At 48.7% G+C, this 23,633-nt stretch overlaps 1 long non-coding RNA gene across 1 annotated transcript in view; it reads left to right on the plus strand.

Annotated features, from left to right (window-relative positions):
• Positions 1–1,282: 1,282 nt before the first annotated feature.
• Positions 1,283–23,633, plus strand: part of LOC134956742 (uncharacterized) — a 258,116-nt gene continuing 235,765 nt past the window's right edge. The window contains exon 1 of the long non-coding RNA XR_010186139.1: positions 1,283–1,371. This is a non-coding gene — a long non-coding RNA (uncharacterized LOC134956742). The remainder of the gene's footprint in view (positions 1,372–23,633) is intronic.

The following is a 23,633-nucleotide window of genomic DNA, read 5'->3' on the forward strand; positions in this document are numbered from 1 at the left end:
CGCCAAGTCAATTTGCTAAGAAGTTTGGTATTTTACTCACGGCATTACGAGGTTTTTTCTTCGTTCTGGTGATCGGAGTGTGATTGACAGGAAGTGGGTGTTTCTGGGCGGAAACTAGCCGTTTTATGGGAGTGTGTGAAAAAAAGCTACCGTTTCTGGGAAAAACGCGGGAGTGGCTGAAGAAACGGGGGAGTGTCTGGGCGAACGCTGGGTGTGTTTGTGACGTCAAACCAGGAACGACAAGCACTGAACTGATCGCACTGGAAGAGTAACTCTCGAGCTACTCAGAAACTGCACAGAAAAACCTTTTCGCAATATTGCGAATACTTCGTTCGCAATTCTGTTAAGCTAAGATACACTCCCAGAGGGCGGCGGCTTAGCGTGTGTACTGCTGCGAAAAGCGGCTAGCGAGCGAACAACTCGGAATGAGGGCCTAGGTGTAGTGAAGTCATAATTACAGCCGGAAGCGACACAGGAGCCACCATAAATCATCCTGACCCAGAAGACACCGCTGGAGCCATCAGACCCGATGTACCAGGTAAGTCACCACTAGACCACCAGGAACTTTTTTGTCAACATTCTAACCATTGTAAATTAGAGCTATAATGTATGTAAAATATAATGTGGCAAGAAAACCATATGGAACCTTAGTTACACTTGATTGCAACTAAAATGGGATTGCATTGAAACAAAGTGTAGCAGGCTTGTTAAACCTAATTAGCCCTGTCATTACCCTAAAAATTCCCTCCTGTCCTCCGTGGCTTCTTCTTGTGCTGGTGGGTCTTTCTCTCTGCTATCGTATTCAGCCACTAAGTTGTACAATACACCGGGAACCAGAAGTGGGCGATGATCTTAATGCGGAGTCGGGGGGATCCATAGCAATATTCTGACGGCTTCTAATGCATTTTGTATGTCTGTGATCTTTATCAAGGATCTGGTTCCCAGTGTAGCATGGAACTCAGCAGCAGGGCCGCCATCAGGGGGGTGCTGGGGGCATATCTGTCCCAGGTCCAGCCTTTCTGACAGAGAGAGGAGGGCCCGGGATGCTCATGCAGCCACCTGCCCGCCCACCACCGTCCACACCGTTTCACGGTCATCCCCGCTGTTCTGCCGCTGTCATTCGATCCTGCAGCAGCTGTGTATTGAAAACTTCCCTACCAAAATGGCCGCCGCCACAGAGGAGACAGTTATTTAAGATACTAGAGGAGCCCTCTAGTATCTTGAATAACTGTCTCCTCTGAGGCGGCGGCCATTTTGGGAGGGACATTTTCAATACAGCTGCAGGAGGACGGAGGAGAGCAGCAGAACAGCGGGAAGGGAGGCGGGCAGGCAGCGGCATCAGCATCCCGGGCCCTCCCGAGAGCGGCATATGTATGTATGTATGCATGCATGTGTGTGTATATAATACACACACACACACACACACTCCCCCACAGTGGGGGAGGGGGGCCTGCCTATTTTGTCAGTCCCGGGCCCCGAAATTTCTGATGACAGCCATGCTCAGCAGCCAGACTATATGACCATGTCAACATGATGAATGTCGACAAAATATATGACACTTGTTATCACAACAGACTGACTTTCTTAGAGCTTTTAATGTGATAATTGTTTCTTAGTTATACATGTAACACACTGCTGGGTAAGTATGGGCTCAGAGGAATTTATACTTGTTTAGCACCTGTGGTCTTGTCCAGTCCTGTATCAGCTCACTGCACGTTCAGTGCAGGCTCACCCTCAGACAGGTCTGAATGTTTGCCCAGGCAGAGAGGTGAGGATTTCCCTTCCCCGCAGACAGTAAAATGACACAACCAATATTTTTATGTCTCAAGAACTGTTTACTGTAGATCTCAAAAGAATGCTCCAAATATTTATGTAAATCACTACAATCCCAAGTACCGGTATGTTTCTACAACAAGAGTGGTGTTATTAAAACACTTGACTCTTTAGAACTGAGGTAATCCTGGATTAACTTTGGCTCAAGTCACAATACAGTCAACATCAATAGAAGTTATGAGAATCATACACAAGTTCTCGGACAATATATTTACAAGTTGCTCTTACTCTCACTAGAAATATGTCAATATACACGTTGCAGCTGAGATGGTGCACTTTCTTCCCGTCTCTGGTGTGTTTGCAGATGTGTAGAGTGGTTGCAGTGCTCCAGAAGAGCACGGAGGTTGTAACTGCTGTGTTAATGTTCACCTTATTATTATATACTGTAGATGAACTCTGCAGTGTAGACTTACAGAATAAAAACACTGCACAGTAAAGCTGGATCTGAGGTAACGACAGTCTTTTTTCTTTTATACTTCTATATAACGCTGAATCTGAGGTACAAACAGTCTGTTCCTTACACTTAAACTCTGGTATTCTGAATAATATACTGTAGCTGACTCTGAGGTAAAAAGAGTATTTCCTTTACACTTCCCCACTTAAAACTACTTGCCAGTCACCACTCGCCTGTCATCAGCTCCCCTCTCTGGGGGCGGGATGTACTATATGTCATCGCTGTCCCTCGCCGCCTACCGCAGTGATACTAATCGCAAATGTACTAACATATGTAATTAGTATCGCAATGCGGTATACAAGGCCCCCGCGATGATGTGTGCAGGGGTCGGCGGAGGTCAGCACGGGTCTCCGTCACCTCCCAGACCCGGGAGGTGACGTGTGCAGGGAGTCCCCGGGCTCCTCCTCCTCCCCCCTGCAGCCCGAATGAGATAAGGCTGTGCTGCGGGGGAGAAGGAGGAGGAGGGCCGCAGCAGCTCAGTGACACACAGGTATGCCGGGGGGAGAAGGGTCGTCGTGAGCGGCGCGGAGGGGAGCGGCGGCGGGATGCAGCGGTGAGAATCCCATAGGTTTCTATAGGGTATCGCCATAAAAAGATGGCGATACCATATGGGGCGAAAACGCAGCGATCGGGGGTTAGTACATATGAAAATGGGGTAAAAAGGGTGTTTTACCGCATTTTCGCTTTAGTACATCCCGCCCTGTGCCTCATACCACACTGTGCTGCCCTTCTCTCCTCACACTGTCCCTCTCCATGGCGGCATTGCTCCATTCTCTGCGCTCCACGAGGCACTCTCCTCACACACCTCAACAGCAGCAGCTCTCCTCTCTAGCTGCCGGTGTGCCTGCCTCTACCTGCCCGCAGCTTGCACCTATCCCCACTGCCTTTCAGGATGGAACCCTCCGATCACTATTGCAGTGGACCCAACTCTCAAACCCAACTGGCATGTTTGTAAGTTAAGCAAACAAAGCAATGCAAGAGGATCAAGTTAATTTATATTTTTTCTGTGCTGGGTAAATACTGCCTGCTTTTACATGTAGCCCACAAATGTTACACAGCTTTATTTTTACACTGCAATTTAGATTTGGTCACCTCCCCCCTAAATCTTAATCTTTCTTCGCATGTTACATCTGCCCACCTACAGTGTTGCTTGCTTTTTTCCTTTGCTTTCAAATATAAATCAGGCCCACTGTTCGTTCATAGCTGCAGCCCAAACCAGGCACCGTGTGACATCATCCCAAGCAGTGTCTGGCTAAATAAACGTAAAATAAAACTACAGAGCCACTAGTGCGGCATTACATCACCAGGGATCCAACAAAGGAGGGGGAAAAAAAGCTAGTGGTGGGGTACTTTTTTTTTTAATAACAGTAAAGATTCTAACGCCAAGACACAACAGCATATCTTTGATAAGTCCAACTTAAAATGTACACTTCAAATTGCAATTTTAGTGACCAATACTAAATAATTAACATTTAGCAATGTATGAAATATAGGGGGTAATTCCAAGTTAATCGCAGCAGGAAATTGTTTAGCAGTTGGGCAAAACCATGTGCACTGCAGGGGGGGGGGGGGGGGGCAGATATAACATTTGCAGAGGGAGATAGATTTGGGTGTGGTGAGTTCAATATGCAATCTAAATTGCAGTGTAAACATAAAGCAGCCAGTATTTACCCTGTACAGAAACAAAATAACCCACCCAAATATAACTCTCTCTGCAAATGTTATATCTGCCCCCCCTGCAGTGCACATGGTTTTTCCCAACTGCTAAAAAATTTCCTGCTGCGATCAACTTGGAATTACCCCCATAGTTTCTTCTTCATCTTCTGCTTCTTCTAATTATTATTATTATTATTATTATTATTATTATTATTATTTTTTTAAATCCTTTTATTTGTATAGAGATAACACATTCTACTTTTTAAAACAAATGTACTGTACAAGCAGAGTTTACAATCTAATTTCATCACCATTGGCAGTAGGGATAGTGTAATGGTTAGCATTACAGTCTAACAGCACTGAGGTTATGGGTTCGATTCCCACCATGGACCTATCTGTGTAGAGTTTAGATATTCTCCCCATGCCGGTTTCCTCCCACATTCAAAAAATATACTGGTACTGTAGGTTAATTGACTTCTGACAAAAAATGAACACTTGTGTGTACTAGAGATGAGCGGTCTCGGTTCCTCGAGATCCGAACCCCCCCGAACTTCACCTATTTTACACGGTTCCAAGGCAGCCTCGGATCTTCCCGCCTTGCTTGGCTAACCCGAGCGCGCCCGTACATCATCATCCCGCTGTCGTATTCTTGCGAGATTCGTATTCTATATAAGGAGCCGCGCGTCGCCGCCATTTTCACTCGTGCTTTGGAGATGATAGCGAGAGGACGTGGCTGTGTTCTCTCAGTTTCTGTGTTCACTGTTCAGTGTGCTGCAAATATCTGTGCTCAGTGTGCTGCAAATATCTGTGCTCAGTGTTCTGCAAATATCTACGTTCTCTGCCTGAAAACGCTCCATATCTGTGCTGCATTGTAGGAGGAGAGTGCAGAATTTTGCTGACCACCAGTATATATATATAGCAGTACGGTACAGTAGGCCATTGCTCTACCTCTGTGTGGTCAAGTATACTATTCATATCTGTGCTGCATTGTAGTTGTGCGCAGTATATAGTAGGAGGACAGTGCAGAATTTTGCTGACCACCAGTATATATATATATATATATATATATATAGCAGTACGGTACAGTAGTCCATTGCTCTACCTCTGTGTCGTCAAGTATACTATCCATATCTGTGCTGCATTGTAGTTATGCGCAGTATATAGTAGGAGGACAGTGCAGAATTTTGCTGAGCACCAGTATATATATATAGCAGTACGGTACAGTAGACCATTGCTCCACCTCTGTGTCGTCAAGTATACTATCCATATCTGTGCTGCATTGTAGTTGTGCGCAGTATATAGTAGGAGGACAGTGCAGAATTTTGCTGACCACCAGTATATAAATATAGAGCAGTACGGTACAGTAGGCCATTGCTCTACCTCTGTGTCGTCAAGTATACTATCCATATCTGTGCTGCATTGTAGTTGTGCGCAGTATATAGTAGGAGGACAGTGCAGAAATTTGCTGACCACCAGTATATATATATATAGCAGTACGGTACAGTAGTCCATTGCTCTACCTCTGTGTCGTCAAGTATACTATCCATATCTGTGCTACATTGTACTTGTGCACAGTATATAGTAGGAGGACAGTGCAGAATTTTGCTGACAACCAGTATATATATATATATATATATATATATAGCAGTACGGTACAGTAGGCCATTGCTCTACCTCTGTGTCGTCAAGTATACTATCCATATCTGTGCTGCATTGTAGTTGTGTGCAGTATATAGTAGGTGGACAGTGCAGAATTTTGCTGACCACCAGTATATATATATAGCAGTATGGTACAGTAGGCTATTGCTCTACCTCTGTGTCGTCAAGTATACTATACATATCAGTGCTGCATTGTAGTTGTGCGCAGTATATAGTAGGAGGACAGTTCAGAATTTTGCTGACCACCAGTATATATATATAGCAGTACGGTACAGTAGGCCATTGCTCTACCTCTGTGTCGTCAAGTATACTATCCATATCTGTGCTGCATTGTAGTTGTGCGCAGTATATAGTAGGAGGGCAGTGCAGAATTTAGCTGACCACGAGTATATATATATAGCAGTACGGTATAGTAGGCCATTGCTCTACCTCTGTGTCGTCAAGTATACTATCCATATCTGTGCTGCATTGTAGTTATGCGCAGTATATAGTAGGAGGACAGTTCAGAATTTTGCAGACCACCATAATATATATATAGCAGTACGGTACAGTAGTCCATTGCTCTACCTCTGTGACGTCAAGTATACTATCCATATCTGTGCTGCATTGTAGTTGTGCGCAGTATATAGTAGGAGGACAGTGCAGAATTTTGCTGACCACCAGTATATATATATAGCAGTACGGTACAGTAGGCCATTGCTCTACCTCTGTGTCGTCAAGTATACTATCCATATCTGTGCTGCATTGTAGTTGTGCGCAGTATATAGTAGGAGGACAGTGCAGAATTTTGATGACCACCAGTATATATATATAGCAGTACAGTACAGTAGGCCATTGCTATTGATATATTACTGGCATATAATTCCACACATTAAAAGATGGAGAACAAAAATGTGGAGGGTAAAATAGGGAAAGATCAAGATCCACTTCCACTTCGTGCTGAAGCTGCTGCTACTAGTCATGGCTGAGACGATGAAATGACATCAAAGTCGTCTGCCAAGGCCGATGCCCAATGTCATAGTAGAGAGCATGTAAAATCCAAAAAACAAAAGTTCAGTAAAATGACCCAAAAATCAAAATTAAAATCGTCTGAGGAGAAAAATGAAAAGACAAGCTGGCAAAAGCACAACAAAGAACTGTGCGTTCTTCTAAATCACAAATCCCCAAGGAGAGTCCAATTGTGTCGGTTGCGATGCCTGACCTTCCCAACACTGGACGGGAAGAGGTGGCGCCTTCCACCATTTGCACGCCCCCTGCAAGTGCTGGAAGGAGCACCCGCAGTCCAGTTCCTGATAGTCAAATTGAAGATGTCACTGTTGAAGTACACCAGGATGAGGATATGGGTGTTGCTGGCGTTGAGGAGGAAATTGACAAGGAGGATTCTGATGGTGAGGTGGTTTGTTTAAGTCAGGCACCCGGGGAGACACCTGTTGTCCAAGGGACGAATATGGCCATTGACATGCCTGGTCAAATTACAAAAAAAATCACCTCTTCGGTGTGGAATTATTTTAACAGAAATGCGGACAACAGGTGTCAAGCCGTGTGTTACCTTTGTCAAGCTGTAATAAGTAGGGGTAAGGACGTTAACCACCTAGGAACATCTTCCCTTATACGTCACCTGGAGCGCATTCATCATAAGTCATTGACAAGTTCAAAAACTTTGGGTGACAGCGGAAGCAGTCCACTGACAACTTAATCCCTTCCTCTTGTAACCAAGCTCCTGCAAACCACACCACCAACTCCCTCAGTGTCAATTTCCTCCTTAGACAGGAAAGCCAATAGTCCTGCAGGCCATGTCACTGGCAAGTCTGACGAGTCCTCTCCTGCCTGGGATTCCTCCGATGTATCCTTGAGTGTAACGCCTACTGCTGCTGGCGCTGCTGTTGTTGCTGCTGGGAGTCGATCGTCATCCCAGAGGGGAAGTCGGAAGAACACTTGTACTACTTCCAGTAAGCAATTGACTGTCCAACAGTCCTTTGCCAGGAAGATGAAATATCACAGCAGTCATCCTGCTGAAAAGCGGATAACTCAGGTCTTGGCAGCTTCGGTGGTGTTAAACGTGTATCTGGTATCCACCGTTAATTCACAGGGAACTAGAGACTTGCTTGAGGTACTGTGTCCCCGGTACCAAATACCATCTAGGTTCCATTTCTCTAGGCAGGCGATACCGAGAATGTACACAGACGTCAGAAAAAGAGTCACCAGTGTCCTAAAAAATGCAGTTGTACCCAATGTCCACTTAACCACGGACATGTGGACAAGTGGAGCAGGGCAGACTCAGGACTATATGACTGTGACAGCCCACTTGGTAGATGTATTGCCTCCCGCAGCAAGAACAGCAGCGGCGGCACCAATAGCAGCATCTCGCAAACGCCATCTCGTCCCTAGGCAGGCTACGCTTTGTATCACCACTTTCCATAAGAGGCACACAGCTGAAAACCTCTTACGGAAACTGAGGACAGTGCCGTTTCTAGCGGCGGGCACCCGCCGCGGCACTTTGTATGTCCTCATCTCCTCTCCTCCCTCTTCCCGAGCGCTCCTGCTTGGGGGGCGGAGTTTCGCGGAATGACGCGTTTGCGTCGTGACGTCACAACGCAAACGCGTCATTCCGCGAAACCCCGCCCCCCGAGCAGGAGTGCTCGAGAAGAGGGAGGAGAGGAGATAAGCCTGGAAGGAGGAGGCGGCCAGCGCGAGGGACGTGAGGTGGCCGGACCCGAAGAGCGGGAAGATGTAAGTAGTATCTCTATCTCTCTCTCTCTCCCCCTCCCTCCCTTCCTCCCCCCCCCCACTTGACACCTGCCTGCCGCACTTTGTAAAATGGGGATACCTGCCTGCCGTACTGTGTAAAATGGGGACACCTGCCTGCCGCGCTGTGTAAAATGGGGACACCTGCCTGCCGCGCTGTGTAAAATGGGGACACCTGCCTGCCGCGCTGTGTAAAATAGGGACACCTGCCTGCCGTGCTGTGTAAAATGGGGACACCTGCCTGCCACGCTGTGTAAAATGGGGACACCTGCCTGCCGCGCTGTGTAAAATGGGGACACCTGCCTGCCGCGCTGTGTAAAATGGGGACACTTGCCTGCTGTAATGTGTAAAATGGGGACTTTTTTTATTTTTATTTTTTTCCCCTGTGGTGGGCGTGATGATATCAGACGAGGCCATGCCCATTTTAATCAGGCCACACACCCTTGTCGGGAGCGCGCGCGCCGAAGGCTTTTTCTTTTTAGAGCTATGTGGGGGGGGGGGCACACAATTTTTTTTATAGCAATGGGGGGGGGGGGGGGCGCATTTTGAAATCTCGCACTGGGAGCCAAATTGGCTAGAAATGGTCCTGACTGAGGAACATCATCACAGAATGGCTTACCCCAATTGGACTCTCCTGGGGATTTGTGACATTGGACAACGCCACCAATATTGTGCGTGCATTACATCTGGGCAAATTCCAGCACGTCCCTTGTTTTGCACATACATTGAATTTGGTGGTGCAGAATTTTTTAAAAAATAACAGGGACGTGCAAGAGATGCTGTCGGTTGCCCGAAGAATTGCGGGCCACTTTCGGCATTCAGCCACCGCGTGCCGAAGACTGGAGCACCAGCAAACACACCTGAACCTGCCCCGCCATCATCTGAAGCAAGAGGTGGTAACGAGGTGGAATTCAACCCTCTATATGCTTCAGAGGATGGAGGAGCAGTAAAAGGCCATGCAAGCCTATACAGCTACCTACGATATAGTCAAAGGAGGGGGAATGCACCTGACTCAAGCGCAGTGGAGAATGATTTCAACGTTGTGCAAGGTTCTGCAACCCTTTGAACTTGCCACACGTGAAGTCAGTTCAGACACTGCCAGCCTGGGACTTGTGGATGGAGCCCTTAATTCGCTTAACCAGGATTCACGGGTGGTCAATCTGTTGAAATCAGAGCACTACATTTTGGCCACCGTGCTCGATCCTAGGTTTAAAGCCTACGTTGTATCTCTCTTTCCGGCAGACACAAGTCTGCAGAGGTGCAAAGACCTGCTGGTGAGACACTTGTCAAGTCAAGCGGAATGTGACCCGTCAACAGCTCCTCCTTCACATTCTCCCGCAACTGGGGCTGCGAGGAAAAGGCTAAGAATTCCGAGCCCACCCGCTGGCGGTGATGCAGGGCAGTCTGAAGCAAGTGCTGACATCTGGTCCGGACTGAAGGACCTGCCGACGATTACTGACATGTCGTCTACTGTCACTGCATATGATTCTGTCACCATTGAAAGAATGGTGGAGGATTATATGAGTAACCGCATCCAAGTAGGCACTTCAGGTAGTCCGTACGTATACTGGCAGGAAAAAGAGGCAATTTGGAGGCCCTTGCACAAACTGGCTTTATTTTACCTAAGTTGCCCCCCCTCCAGTGTGTACTCCGAAAGAGTGTTTAGTGCCTCCGGTCACCTTGTCAGCGATCGGCGTACGAGGTTACTTCCAGAAAATGTGGAGAAGATGATGTTCATCAAAATGAATTATAATCAATTCCTCCGTGGAGAAATTCACCAGCAATTGCCTCCAGAAAGTACACAGGGACCTGAGATGGTGGATTCCAGTGGGGACAAATTAATAATCTGTGAGGAGGGGAATGTACACAGTGAAAGGGGTGAGGAATCGGACGATGAGGAGGAGGTGGACATCTTGCCTCTGTAGAGCCAGTTTGTGCAAGGAGAGATTGATTGCTTCTTTTTTGGTGGGGGCCCAAACCAACCAGTCATTTCAGTCACAGTCGTGTGGCAGACCCTGTCGCTGAAATGATGGGTTTGATAAAGTGTGCATGTCCTGTTTATACAACATAAGGGTGGGTGGGAGGGCCCAAGGACAATTCCATCTTGCACCTCTTTTTTCTTTCATTTATCTTTGCATCATGTGATGTTTGGGGCCAATTTTTTTTAAGTGCCATCCTGTCTGACACTGCAGTGCTACTCCTAGATGGGCCAGGTGTTTGTGCCGGCCACTAGGGTCGCTTAGCTTAGTCATCCAGCGACCTCGGTGCAAATTTTAGGACTAAAAATAATATTGTGAGGTGTGAGGTGTTCAGAATAGACTGGAAATGAGTGGAAATTATGGTTATTGAGGTTAATAATACTATGGGATCAAAATGACCCCCAAATTCTATGATTTAAGCTGTTTTTGAGGTTTATTGAAAAAAAACACCCGAATCCGGCAAAAAAATTTCAGGAAGGTTTTGCCAAAACGCGTCCGAATCCAAAACACGGCTGCGGAACTGAATCCAAAACCAAAGCACAAAACCCGAAAAATTTTCGGTGCACATCACTAGTGTGTACATGGGCAGTTTAGATTGGCCAAGTGGTTCTTACCTGCCATCAATTTCTGTGGAAAGCAAGCAGCAGGCTGCCCCGGGCACCTCCTTCTCCTCCCTGCAGCCGGAAGGACCTCCGGCTGTGTTGCTAGGGAGAGGAGGAGTTTAGCTTCCGAGACCAGGGCTTCCTGGCAGAAGGTATGCCGAGGGGCGTCTGCGGTGGAGGCGGCGGGTTGCTGCAGTCGGCAGTAAGAAGCCCATAGGCTTCTGTAGGGTTAATCCATCCAAAGATGGCGATACCCTCAGGGGTGAAAACACGGCGGACGGGGGTTAGTACATATGAAAATGCGATAAAACCCCCGAAAACGGGGGTTTTACCGCATTTTCCATTTAGTACATCCGGCCCACACACAATTGTCTATTTAGTTAGAAGTCACTCTTCCTACTCACTGCAGCCTCAGACACCATTTTATTGCAATTCTTGTTCATTTTCATGCCCTCCGGGTTCAGTACACTGCATCTGACAACCCCATTCCATCATCCATTATTTTCCTATTAGTAGATGTCTCCTTACTTTACCTAAAAGTCGTGTTTCTCTCACAGTATCTATTTTCAGAAAATGTCACTTCCATAATCACTTGTAAAATTGCCATAATTGCAGTTTAATTATATTTTATTTATCCTCCCTTAGAATAAAATGAAATCCCTTTTAGAATGACAGTGGCTATTCAGTGGTGTTTAAATTTGAACTGAATTAATTTAATGATGTAGGGAGATAAGGGCTGATTTATCAATGGACAAAAAGCTCTATTGCTAACAAAATGCGCAAATTTGCTGAGAATGATCTGACAAAAGCAGTAACTTAACCCTTTCTGTTCCTGGCCAGTACCTCCAGGGACGTGCAGTCAGGGGAGGCAGTGCCTCCCCTGTCATTAATGATTAAGATTATACAAAGAAGATGCATATGACACATATTCTGTGTCATATGTATCTTCTTAATATTATTCTTTGCATTGCTCCCCTCTGTATGTGTTTGGGAGGCACCGATCGTGGTGCCTCCCGTTGTCTCTGGGGAAAGGTATGGGAGCGGGGGGCGGGCACGGGCGGGGACAAGCCATGGGCAGTAAATGCCCATTGAAAATATATGGGAAAGCAGCACCATTAGAGGTGCCGCTTTCATACAGGGACGTGCTTTCAACCTATGAAAGCACGTCCCTGTCAGTGAGGCCACAGTGATTGGCCAGCGGATCCGTCACTGGATCCGCTGTCAATCACTGTGTGTGCGACGCTGGCCGAGGAGGTGCGGGCGGCTGGATGCGGCGATGTTGCAGGCGGCGGGATGCGGCGGTGGTGCGGGCGGCGGCGGGTTGCGGCGGCGGTGCGGGCGGCGGAAATTTACCTTTATCTTGCAGAGTTTGGCAGCGGAGCGGTACCAGTTTCAAAAATGGCGCTTCAGTGTCATTTTCGAAATTCAAGATGGCCGCCGCGAGCCAATCACGGCTCGCCGCGTCATCGCCTTGCCCCCTCCCGCTGACTTATATAAGTCAGCGCGAGGCAGCGGCTGTCAGTCCGACGGCGGAGGAGGAGCGGAGAAGAGCTCCTGAAGACTGAAGACGCCGTGGAAGTCCTGGATGGGCGGCGGCTATGCAAAAGAGCTTAGCAGCCGCCGCCCACCAGGTGAAGATGCTGGAAGTCCTGGGAAGGCGGTGGCCATGCAAAAGAGCTTAAAGGCCGCCGCCTCCCAGGTGAAGACGTCGTGGAAGTCCTGGATGGGCAGCGACTATGCAAAAGAGCTTAGCAGCCGCCGCCCACCAGGTGAAGACGCCGGAGCAAGACCCCAGAAGCCCTGGGGAGGTGGCGCCCCCCCAGGTGAAGACGCCGGAAGCACTGGGAAGGCGGCGGCCATGCAAAAGAGCTTAAAGGCCGCCGCCCCCAGGTGAAGACCCAGTTTAATAAAGGATTTTTTAAAGAATGGGGTATATTTACTAACATTCGTAATTCTCCCGATTTGGTGGGAGAATAATCACGAATGACATCGAAAGTGTAAAACTGCAACTTTTTGAATTTAGTACGACTAATTTACTAAGCTGCCGTATTCTGCATTTTCGGGTTTTCCGATGTCGATGTCATTCGTTTTTTTAGGCAGTGTTTTACGTGAGTGACTTGTAAAACACTGCCGACTTTAATACAATGAATCTCGGCCGGATATGAGAGATCCGTGCTGGGCTTCATTGTGCACTTTGTTAAACAAAAAAATAAAGTTTAAATGTAAAAAAAAAATTGCGTGGGGTCCCCCCTCCTAAGGCAAACCAGCCTCGGGCTCTTTGAGCCGATCCTGGTTGCAGAAATATGGGGAAAAAATGGACAGGGGTTCCCCCATATTTAAGCAACCAGCATCGGGCTCTGCGCCTGGTCCTGGTTCCAAAAATACGGGGGACAAAAAGAGTAGGGGTCCCCCGTATTTTTGAAACCAGCACCGGGCTCCACTAGCTGGACAGATAATGCCACAGCCGGGGGTCACTTTTATACAGTGCCTTGCGGCCGTGGCATCAAATATCCAACTAGTCACCCCTAGCCGGGGTACCCTGGGGGAGTGGGGACCCCTTCAATCAAGGGGTCCCCCCCCCAGCCACCCAAGGGCCAGGGGTGAAGCCCGAGGCTGTCCCCCCCATCCAATAGGCTGCGGATGGGGGGCTGATAGCCTTTGTGAAAAGTCATTGATATTGTTTTTAGTAGCAGTACTACAAGGCCCAGCAAGCCTCCCCCGCAAGCTGGTACTTGGAGAACCACAAGTACCAGCATGCGGCGGAAAAACGGGCCCGCTGGTACCTGTAGTACTACTACTAAAAAAATACCCCAATAAAGACAACACACACACACCTTGAAAGTATAACTTAAATACATCCATCCACACCTCCATATACACATACTTACTTACCTTATGTTCACACGAGGTTCGGTCCTCTTCTCCAGTAGAATCCATGGTGTACCTGTAGAAAAAATTATACTCACATAATCCAGTGTTTTCGGCTCCTCGGTAACTCCTTTTGTAATCCACGTACTTGAAAAAATAAAAAAACGGATACCCGACCACGAACTGAAAGGGGACCCATGTTTTCACATGGGTCCCCTTTCCCCGAATGCCAGAAACCCACTCTGACTTCTGTCTAAGTGGGTTTCTTCAGCCAATCAGGGAGCGCCACGTTGTAGCACCCTCCTGATCGGCTGTGTGCTCCTGTACTGACTGACAGGCGGCACACGCCAGTGTTACAATGTAGCGCCTATGCGCTCCATTGTAACCAATGGTGGGAACTTTCTGCTCAGCGGTTGACCGAAAGTGACCTCACCGCTGAGCAGAAAGTTCCCACCATTGGTTACAATGGAGCGCATAGGCGCTACATTGTAACACTGCCGCGTGCTGCCTGTCAGTCAGTACAGGAGCACACAGCCGATCAGGAGGGTGCCACAACGTGGCGCTCCCTGATTGGCTGAAGAAACCCACTTAGACAGAAGTCAGAGTGGGTTTCTGGCATTCGGGGAAAGGGGGCCCATGTGAAAACATGGGTCCCCTTTCAGTGCGTGGCTCGGGTCTCCGTTTTATTTTTTTAATCAAGTACGTGGATTACAAAAGGATTATCCGAGGAGCCTGGTACCCTGGATCTGGTGAGTATAATTTATTCAACAGGTACCCCATGGATTCTACTGGACAAGAGGACCGACCTGCGTGTGAACATAAGGTAAGTATGTATGTATGTTTGTGTGGATGGATGTAATAAAACTTTACTTTCAAGGTGTGTGTGTGTATTGTCTTTTTTTGGGTATTTTTTTAGTAGTAGTACTACAGGTACCAGCGGGCCCGTTTTTCCGCCGCATGCTGGTACTTGTGGTTCTCCAAGTACCAGCATGCGGGGGAGGCTTGCTGGGCCTTGTAGTACTGCTACTAAAAACAATATCTTACACTTTTACAAAAAGGCTATCAGCCCCCCATCCGCAGCCTATTGGATGGGGGGGACAGCCTCGGGCTTCACCCCTGGCCCTTGGGTGGCTGGGGGGGGGACCCCTTGATTGAAGGGGTTCCCACTCCCCCAGGGTACCCCGGCCAGGGGTGACTAGTTGGATATTTGATGCCACGGCCGCAGGGCACTATATAAAAGTGACCCCCGGCTGTGGCATTATCTGTCCAGCTAGTGGAGCCCGGTGCTGGTTTTAAAAATACGGGGGACCCCTACTCTTTTTGTCCCCCGTATTTTTGGAACCAGGACCAGGCGCAGAGCCCGATGCTGGTTGCTTAAATATGGGGGAACCCCTGTCATTTTCTTTCCCATATTTCTGCAACCAGGATCGTCTCAAAGAGCCCGAGGCTGGTTATGCTTAGGAGGGGGGACCCCACGCAATTTTTTTTCAAAAAATTAACACTTTCCCACCCCTTCCCACTGATATACATGCACGGATCTCATGGATCCGTGCATGCCTATCCAATCACGGCTCAAAAAAGCAGGTCTGTTTTTTTTTAGCACTTTTTTACGAGTTGTATTTTTTCACGGCAGTGTTTTTTTTTTTTTTTTTGCTTTGCACTTCTTAGTAAATGACCGAGATTCATACTTAAACAGCCGCGTTTTGACCGATGGTGTATTCATTCGTATTTTTTTTGTTGGACTTCAAAAAAAATACGAATGCTCTCATCGCTGCCGAGATTTGAGTTTAGTAAATGACCGAGATGACACTTTGAAGAAAAAACGGCATCTCGGTCAAAATCGGGACCTTAGTAAATATACCCCAATGTGTTGTTTTTTTTCCAATATTTTCTTTACAGGTGGACTACAGGTGCCAGCGGGCCCTTTATGTCCAGGCATGCTGGCACTTGTGGTTCTCCAAGTGCCAGCATGCTGGGGCAGGCTTGCTGGGACCTGTAGGCCACCTGTAAAGAACAATATTACTATTCTTTGCAGGTGGACTACAGGTGCCAGCGGGCCCTTTATGTCCAGGCATGCTGGCACTTGTGGTTCTCCAAGTGCAAGCATGCTGGGGCAGGCTTGCTGGGATCTGTAGGACACCTGTAAAGAACAGAACATACAATGAACCCCGCACCCACCGCCACCAGGGGTGCGGGGCATAGCACTGGGCTATCAGCCCAGTGCTGGTTGTTGCTCGGGAGGGGGGACCCCATTTAGATTTTTTGGGGGCCCCACTTTCCGAGGAATTCCAGCCCTGGGCTGACTGGTTTGGGGGGTGTTTAATGGCATGGCAGGGGGACCCCACACTGAGTGTCTCCCCTGCTATGGCATTATCCCCCCTGGCTGGTTCTGCCTGGTGCTGGTTTTAGTGGTGTGGGGGGACTGCACTGTTTTTTTTTTGTTTTTTTTTGGGGGGGGGGGTGTTTAGCTGCAGTGCCTCCCCAGGCCCTGACCTCACCGCACGTCACTGAGTACCTCTAGTACCTGCACTGCCGATAATTTCTATTGTTAAATTGTGCGGATAAGGGTTCTCCTAAATCAGTGGTTCTCAAACTCGGTCCTCAGGACCCCACACAGTGCATGTTTTGCAGGTAACCCAGCAAGTGCACAGGTGTATTAATTACTCACTGACACATTTTAAAAGGTCCACAGGTGAAGCCAATTATTTCACTTGTGATTCTGTAAGAGGTGCGGCGGAGGTGCGTGTGGTGGTGTCTGCTGCCGTGCAGGTGTAGTTTCGGTACTCACCAGGCGTCGCTCTCTCTCACCTTCAGGTACCGGAACCTTCAACGGACCTGGCAATCTTCAGTCGGATCCGGACACGGCGATTCCCTCTCGGAGCTGACCGACGACCGAGCTGAGGAGAAAATAGTTTACCTTAAGGGGGTATCAACCCTTCTTCCACCGGAAAAGGGGATACCCCAGGGGTGACGGCGACCTTCACCGGTTGGGTGAAAGGTCATCACTGGCACAAAGCCTCAGCCACCCAGATTTCACACACTCGCACTCTCGCGCGTAGTGTGATGAAGGGGATTCTCACGTCCGTGAGCAATCCCTATTCCGGCGCTCGATGCTACTCACCGTCAGTTCCGCACTGCGAACGTCTTCTTCTCTTACAGGTCCCTGTAAGGAGGCAAACAAACAAGCAAACAGCCGTGCAGAGCCTAACTCTAGCCTAGTGTCACACCCCTATACTAACTACAACGGCAGAGATCTCAAACTAGCTCTGTGGGTGTGGTGCAACAAAACTAAACACACTTAACAAGCTCACACTTTGCCCCGCACGGTAACAACATACATCACGATACACAGTGCAAGCAACTACCACGGTGCTGTCCCTTTAGGTACCCGACTCAGAACACCCGGTAGTGGGGGCCGCACAGCTCACCCACCTCCCGTACTCTCTTCTCAGGGGCTCAGGCCGAGCGGGCCTGCCTGCCTAAACACCTTGGGGTGAATTGGGCCTAGTGCCTAGTGTCACCTCTATTCACTTTGGGGGAACCGCTTATTTATTGGACCTAGCGCCCCCTATTTGCGCACGGACCCGAGGCCCGACCTTACCCACGGGCCTAGTGCCCGCCTAACTCGTCCCTTGCTGGGTGACCTGGGCCTGGTGCCCAGGGTCACCTTATGTTACCCTAATTGGCCAAAATACACTAGGGCCTAATGCCCTTTAGTGCCCCACAGGCCTATTGCCTGATGTGCCCCCGGGCCTAGTGCCCGCCTACTGCGCTGGGAGAGGGTGGCTTGGGCCTAATGCCCAAACAACCTAATCAAATGGTGGCCCCAATCTCCTATCTGCGCCCCAGGCCTAGTGCCTGAATTGTGCCCCCGGGCCTAATGCCCGTCCCTGGTGGTCTAGGGAGGAAAAGGGAGGGGGTGAAAGTTGCCTCACTGAGGCCTCACCTGATCCGGGGGTCTCCGGCGCCCTCTTCTGTCGCTGACCCGTCCTGGCCAGCGGCGCCGCCGTCTCTTCTCCGCGTCCAGCCGCCGCTGGACATCTTCTTCAAAGAGCCTGGCGTCTTCTGGCCTCTTCCGCGGCCTCAGGACCTCCTTACCGCTCTTCGGCGCGGCCTTCCGTCTTCTCCAGGCGGCGTCTACTCCTGCGCTCTTCCGCGCGCTTCTTCCCTTCGGCTCCCGCCCGGCGTCTGACGTCAGACGCCGGGGGCGGTGCCTATGACGCGGCGAGCGCCGATTGGCTCGCTGCGCCCCTCTCTGATTGGCCGCCGCTCCAGGAGCCGGAGCCGGGAGCCGAGGGCGCCGACATTTAAACTCCTCCACAGCCTCCGGTCCGGTGCAGGGAAAAGGGTAATCCCTGCACCGGACACCCGCCGCTCCTGCCCACGGACAAGCGCTGGGGACAGACAAACTGCCCCAGCGCTGCCATGCACACACTCCCGCAGGGGACACAGATCCCCTGCGTGCTGCTGCTGGGATGTGTCCCGGGGTACAGGACACATCTCCACAATTCTGTGAGGAGACCTGCAAAACATGCACTGTGTGGGGTCCTGAGGACCGAGTTTGAGAACCTGTGTCCTAAATGAATGGAAATAAGAAAGCTGCCTCGTTACTACAGAAAGGGGACTATTTATAAGTAGGCCCCTTAGTGTTGATTAATGTTTGGTAATGCCGCCCTAAGTGAATAAGTGGCAAAACAGAATTGAACTGTGTTAACCACTTAACTGACGATTCCCTCCACCCCCCCAAAATCCGCTCAGGAATTGTCAGGTTTTTTTATGAGTGAATTAGTTGAAGATCATTAATTTAACCCTATCCAAAATTATTTTAGTAAAAAAAAAAAAAAAAGATTTTTTTTGTTAAATATATATATATTCACTCCCCCCCAACATCGGAACATCGACCGGGAACATAGTGACCATCAGAACATCAGTAACATCGTGACCATTGCGACTTCAGTTTTTTGAGCCTGAACAGCTGCCAGGTACACGGGGGGGCTTGGGGGCGATGATTTACACTTACCAGCAGCTGCCATTGTTTGCAGCCGCTGGGGGTGGGGGATCCTGCCGTACTGACCGATCAGCAATGATCGGCAGCACGGCAACACTGGGGGCTGGGTGCTGGAAGGCAGAGGGACCTTCCGGTCCCTCTGACAGTAGAAGTGGAGGGAAGTTTCCCTTCCCTGCCGCTGCTAACTCAGTTTATCTGACTGGTCGCATCCTGTGCCACCAGGTCAGATAAAGCACTTGTAGGCATGGCCGCATCTGATGCGACCATGCCAGGCAAGTGGTTAAGGGCCTTATTCAGAGATGGACGCAGACGCTGCGTTTACATGCAGCGGCCGCATCCATATTGTCTGCGCACACAAGCACCATCCATAGTGCATGTGCAAGTCCCTTCACCATTCAGTCACATCCCAGAAGGATGCGATTGCATTGTGATTGACAGGTGATGGACGTCCTGGGCGGCGACCTCAGCACTGGGGTGGGAGGATTGGGAAACGCAGGCGTGTCATGGCTGTTTTCGGGGTTGGCCTATAAAGTCGTCTACGTTTCCTGAAATAGGAAACATTGCGGCGGGACACTGACTACGCAGCCAAGCTGCATAGGCAGGAGTCAATCTCTATTCAATGCAATCACAATTGATTTGCAATCGCATCTCGGAGTGGCGCCACAACTTGATGAACAGCCCCCGGCATGTGAATATACGGACGCAGATTTTGCTGTGAGATCAGAATCTGCGACCAACTCTGAATAGTGCTGTGGTGAACATGGATGCATGGATTTTTTATACTTTGAAGCATTTGGGTTTTTTTTATCTACTAATCAAACTTCTGACATTACAGATCGGCTCATATATTCTCCAACAGCCACTATTATTTTTTTAGAGTCCTAAACTTTCAAATCCCAGTTTTAGTCAAACTCCACGCTTATCTAAGCTCACTACACTACTTGCCTACTCTCCCGGATAGGCTGGGAGGCTCCCGAAAATCGGATGGCATTCCCGGCCCCTCAGGGAAGTGGGTAAGTTTCCCGCATGGCGCTCACCCCCCGCCGCACCCCACCGCTCACCGCATATCCTGGTCACCGCTGCATCCCATCACACAGAATCGGGCAGGGTGATGATGCGATTCATGTTAAATTGCATCACCGTAGCTCCAACCTCTGCTTTACAATGATGGTAAAAATGTGGCCATTGTAAAGCGCAGGGGCTACGATGACGTGATCTCGTCACCATGCGCCCGTACTGCCTCCTCCACTCCTCCGTACCGCCTCCTCCATGCCCCCTCCTATGTGACCTGGCTGCTCCCTCCCAGAGGGAGCAGCCACAATGTAAGTACTTAAGTTGTAAGTACTTAAGTTGTACTTAAGTTGTTGTATATATAAAAAATATATAAAACTTATTCCAACATTTGTTAGTATGTTTTGGCAACATACTGTAAGAACACTTTAGAGTTGGTTCTCCATCCAACATATTAATATTTGTTTGGTACAGGACTATTGGGTCTATGGGCTTGATTTATGTTTGTAAGTAAAGCAAAAAAAAGCAAGTAACTTTGTGTCTGGAAGAAACCATGGGGGTCATTCCGAGTTGTTCGCTCGTTATTTTTTTGTCGCAACGGAGCGAATAGTCGCTAATGCGCATGCGCAATGTCCGCAGTGCGACTGCGCCAAGTAAATTTGCTATGCAGGTAGGAATTTTACTCACGGCATTACGAGGTTTTTCCTTCGTTCTGGTGATCGTAATGTGATTGACAGGAAGTGGGTGTTTCTGGGCGGAAACTGGCCGTTTTATGGGAGTGTGTGAAAAAACGCTACCGTTTCTGGGAAAAACGCGGGAGTGGCTGCAGAAACGGAGGAGTGTCTGGGCGAACGCTGGGTGTGTTTGTGACGTCAAACCAGGAACGACAAGCACTGAACTGATCGCAGATGCCGAGTAAGTCTGGAGCTACTCAGAAACTGCTAAGAAGTGTCTATTCGCAATTCTGCTAATCTTTCTTTCGCAATTTTAATATGCTAAGATTCACTCCCAGTAGGCGGCGGCTTAGCGTGTGCAAAGCCGCTAAAAGCAGCTTGCGAGCGAACAACTCGGAATGACCCCCCATGTTGGCATGCAAGGGGAGCAAATACATGTATATTTTTTGTACGCAGAGTAAATAATGTCTGCTTTAAGAGCCATATGTGCCTGGGGTTGAAAATGTTCAAGGGCCTATACTGAGAAGGGGAGGAGCTATGACCAGTGCTGTGTGAGTGTGGCCAGAGCAATGTGGGTGTGTACAGCCCCTACTTTCCCTAAATTCCTTAAAAACAGAAAAATTGCAATTTGTTGGAAAAAAATAAACATAATTTTAATTCTTAAGGTGTGTACACACGGTGAGATTCGGGCTAACCCCGATTCTCACTATGCGACAGGGGCTAGGTAGGCATCGCAAGCACATAATGAGTGTGCTTGCGATACTGACTATGGGGATCATTCCGAGTCGTTCGCTCGTTGGCGATTTTCGCAACGGAGCGATTAAGGCAAAAATGCGCATGCGCATGGTTCGCAGTGCGCATACGGTTAGTATTTTAACACAAAACTTAGTAAATTTACTCACGCCCGAACGAAGATTTTTCATCGTTGAAGTGATCGGAGTATGATTGACAGGAAGTGGGTGTTTCTGGGCGGAAACTGGCCGTTTTCTGGGAGTGTGCGGAAAAACGCAGGCGTGTCAGGGAAAAACGCGGGAGTGTCTGGAGAAACAGGGGAGTGGCTGGCCGAATGCTGGGCGTGTGTGTGACGTCAAACCAGGAACGAAACTGACTGAACTGATCGCTATTTGTGAGTAAGTCTCGAGCTACTCAGAAACTGCTAAGAAATTTCTATTTCGCAATTCTGCTAATCTTTCGTTCGCTATTCTGCTAAGCTAAGATACACTCCCAGAGGGCGGCGTCTTAGCGTGTGCGATGCTGCTAAAAGCAGCTAGTGAGCGAACAACTCGGAATCACCCCCCATGTGCGATTTTGGCTAAATGTCAATTTTGACTATCTTTTCTATGATGGTGTGTACACACGGTGAGATATTTTCTTACGATTTTGACTATATAAACAAAATCGTAAGAAAAGTTAGTGCAGATTGCGAGGTGAAAGTCACCTTGCGATGCCGATGTGCGGTCGGCATCGCAAGCCTAGATAGACTGTGCAGTCAAGTCAATTTTGACTATCTCATAGAAAAGATAGTCAAAATTGACACTTAGCCAAAATCGCACATAGTCAGTTTCGCAAGCACAGTCATTATGTGCTTGCGATGCCGACCTAGCCCCTGTCGCATAGTGAGAATAAGGGTTAGCCTGAATCTCACCGTGTGCATGCACCTTGATATAGTCAAAATTGACTTGCCTGCACAGTCTATCTATTGTTGCGATGACGACCGCGTGGGACCGCGCATCGGCATCGCATCAGGATCGCAAGGTGATTTTCACCTTGCGATCTGCACTAACTTTTCTTATGATTTTGACTATATAGTCAAAATCGTCAGAAAATATCTCACCGTGTGTACACACCATTAGATTTATGGCTGACTGTGTGGCCATAATGCCATGGTGATGGGCCTAATTGTATGTGGAGGCCTGGAGTAGTAGCTCCATCCGCCCCATTGTTAATCTGACCCAGCTTTTACATGTAGCCCACAAATGGTAGACAGCTTTATTTTTACACTACAATTTAGATTTCAGTTTCAACACACCCTGACCAAACCTAAATCTCTCTGCACGTTACATCTGCCCCACCTGCAGTTCAACATGGTTTTGTCTAGTTGTTTGCTTTTTTGCTTCACTTATAAACATGAATTGGCCTGTCCTATTTACTAAGGGGAGAAAAGGGGGAAAACGCTAAAGGAAGAGAAAATTCCTGTATATACCACTTCTCAGAATGTACTAAAGGGATTTTCTCTGTCTGCTGCCTGCAAGCGCTAATTACAAGCTACAATATCATCGATGCACATGGATCACTAGCGCTGCCATAGGCATGTATGTCAGCGCTAAGAGGAGAGGTCACCTTCTGGTGTATCTTCCAGTGCTGATATCGCCTCCTGTAGCTACCGATATATACTTCTCACTGGAGAATGAGCTCTGTAACTTTGGCCATGTGTCAATAAAGTTTGTTGACAAAATTAAAAACTCTGGGGCAGATGTATTAGCCTGGAGAAGGCATAAGGAAGTGATAAACCCATACCTCCCAACTTTTTCTTCGCTGACAGAGGGGCACACGCGCGGCGAAAAGTGGGCATGACCTAAGAAAAAGGGGCGTAGCTTCGCGGCGGACCCGCGCTCGCGAGTCACGGCCCCGTTTTCGTCACTCTGTGAGCCGCTGGCATGCGCACAGTGTCTATTCACCGCTGCTGTGCTAAGCAGGGCAGCGAGAGTCAGAGACTCCCAACTGCCCCCCCTCGGGTGGGACAGCGGGACAGTCCCCAAAAAACGGGACTGTCCCGCGAAAATCGGGACAGTTGGGAGGTATGTAAACCAGTGATATGTGCAAGTTGATAAAGGCGCCAGCCAATCAGCTCAATTATGTAAATTAACAGTCCGGATCTGATCTGCCTTTATCAGCTTGTACATATCACTGGTTTATCACTGCCTTATGCCTTCTCCAGGTTAATACATCTGCCCCTCTCTCTCTTCTGCCCTTTGCACAGGACGAAACTCTGGACATCGCAAAAAAGGGCGTGGCTTAGTTGGAATGGGCGTGGCTTCGTTGGAATGGGCGTGGCATTGCAGGAAAAGACTACCTTATACCCCAGTTTTGCAACCTGCACGCCCAGACGTTAGCCACCACAGGAAAGAAAAATAATCCTGATTC

Source organism: Pseudophryne corroboree, chromosome 9 (assembly GCF_028390025.1).
Source record: "Pseudophryne corroboree isolate aPseCor3 chromosome 9, aPseCor3.hap2, whole genome shotgun sequence".
NCBI classification, from domain to species: Eukaryota; Metazoa; Chordata; class Amphibia; order Anura; family Myobatrachidae; genus Pseudophryne; species Pseudophryne corroboree.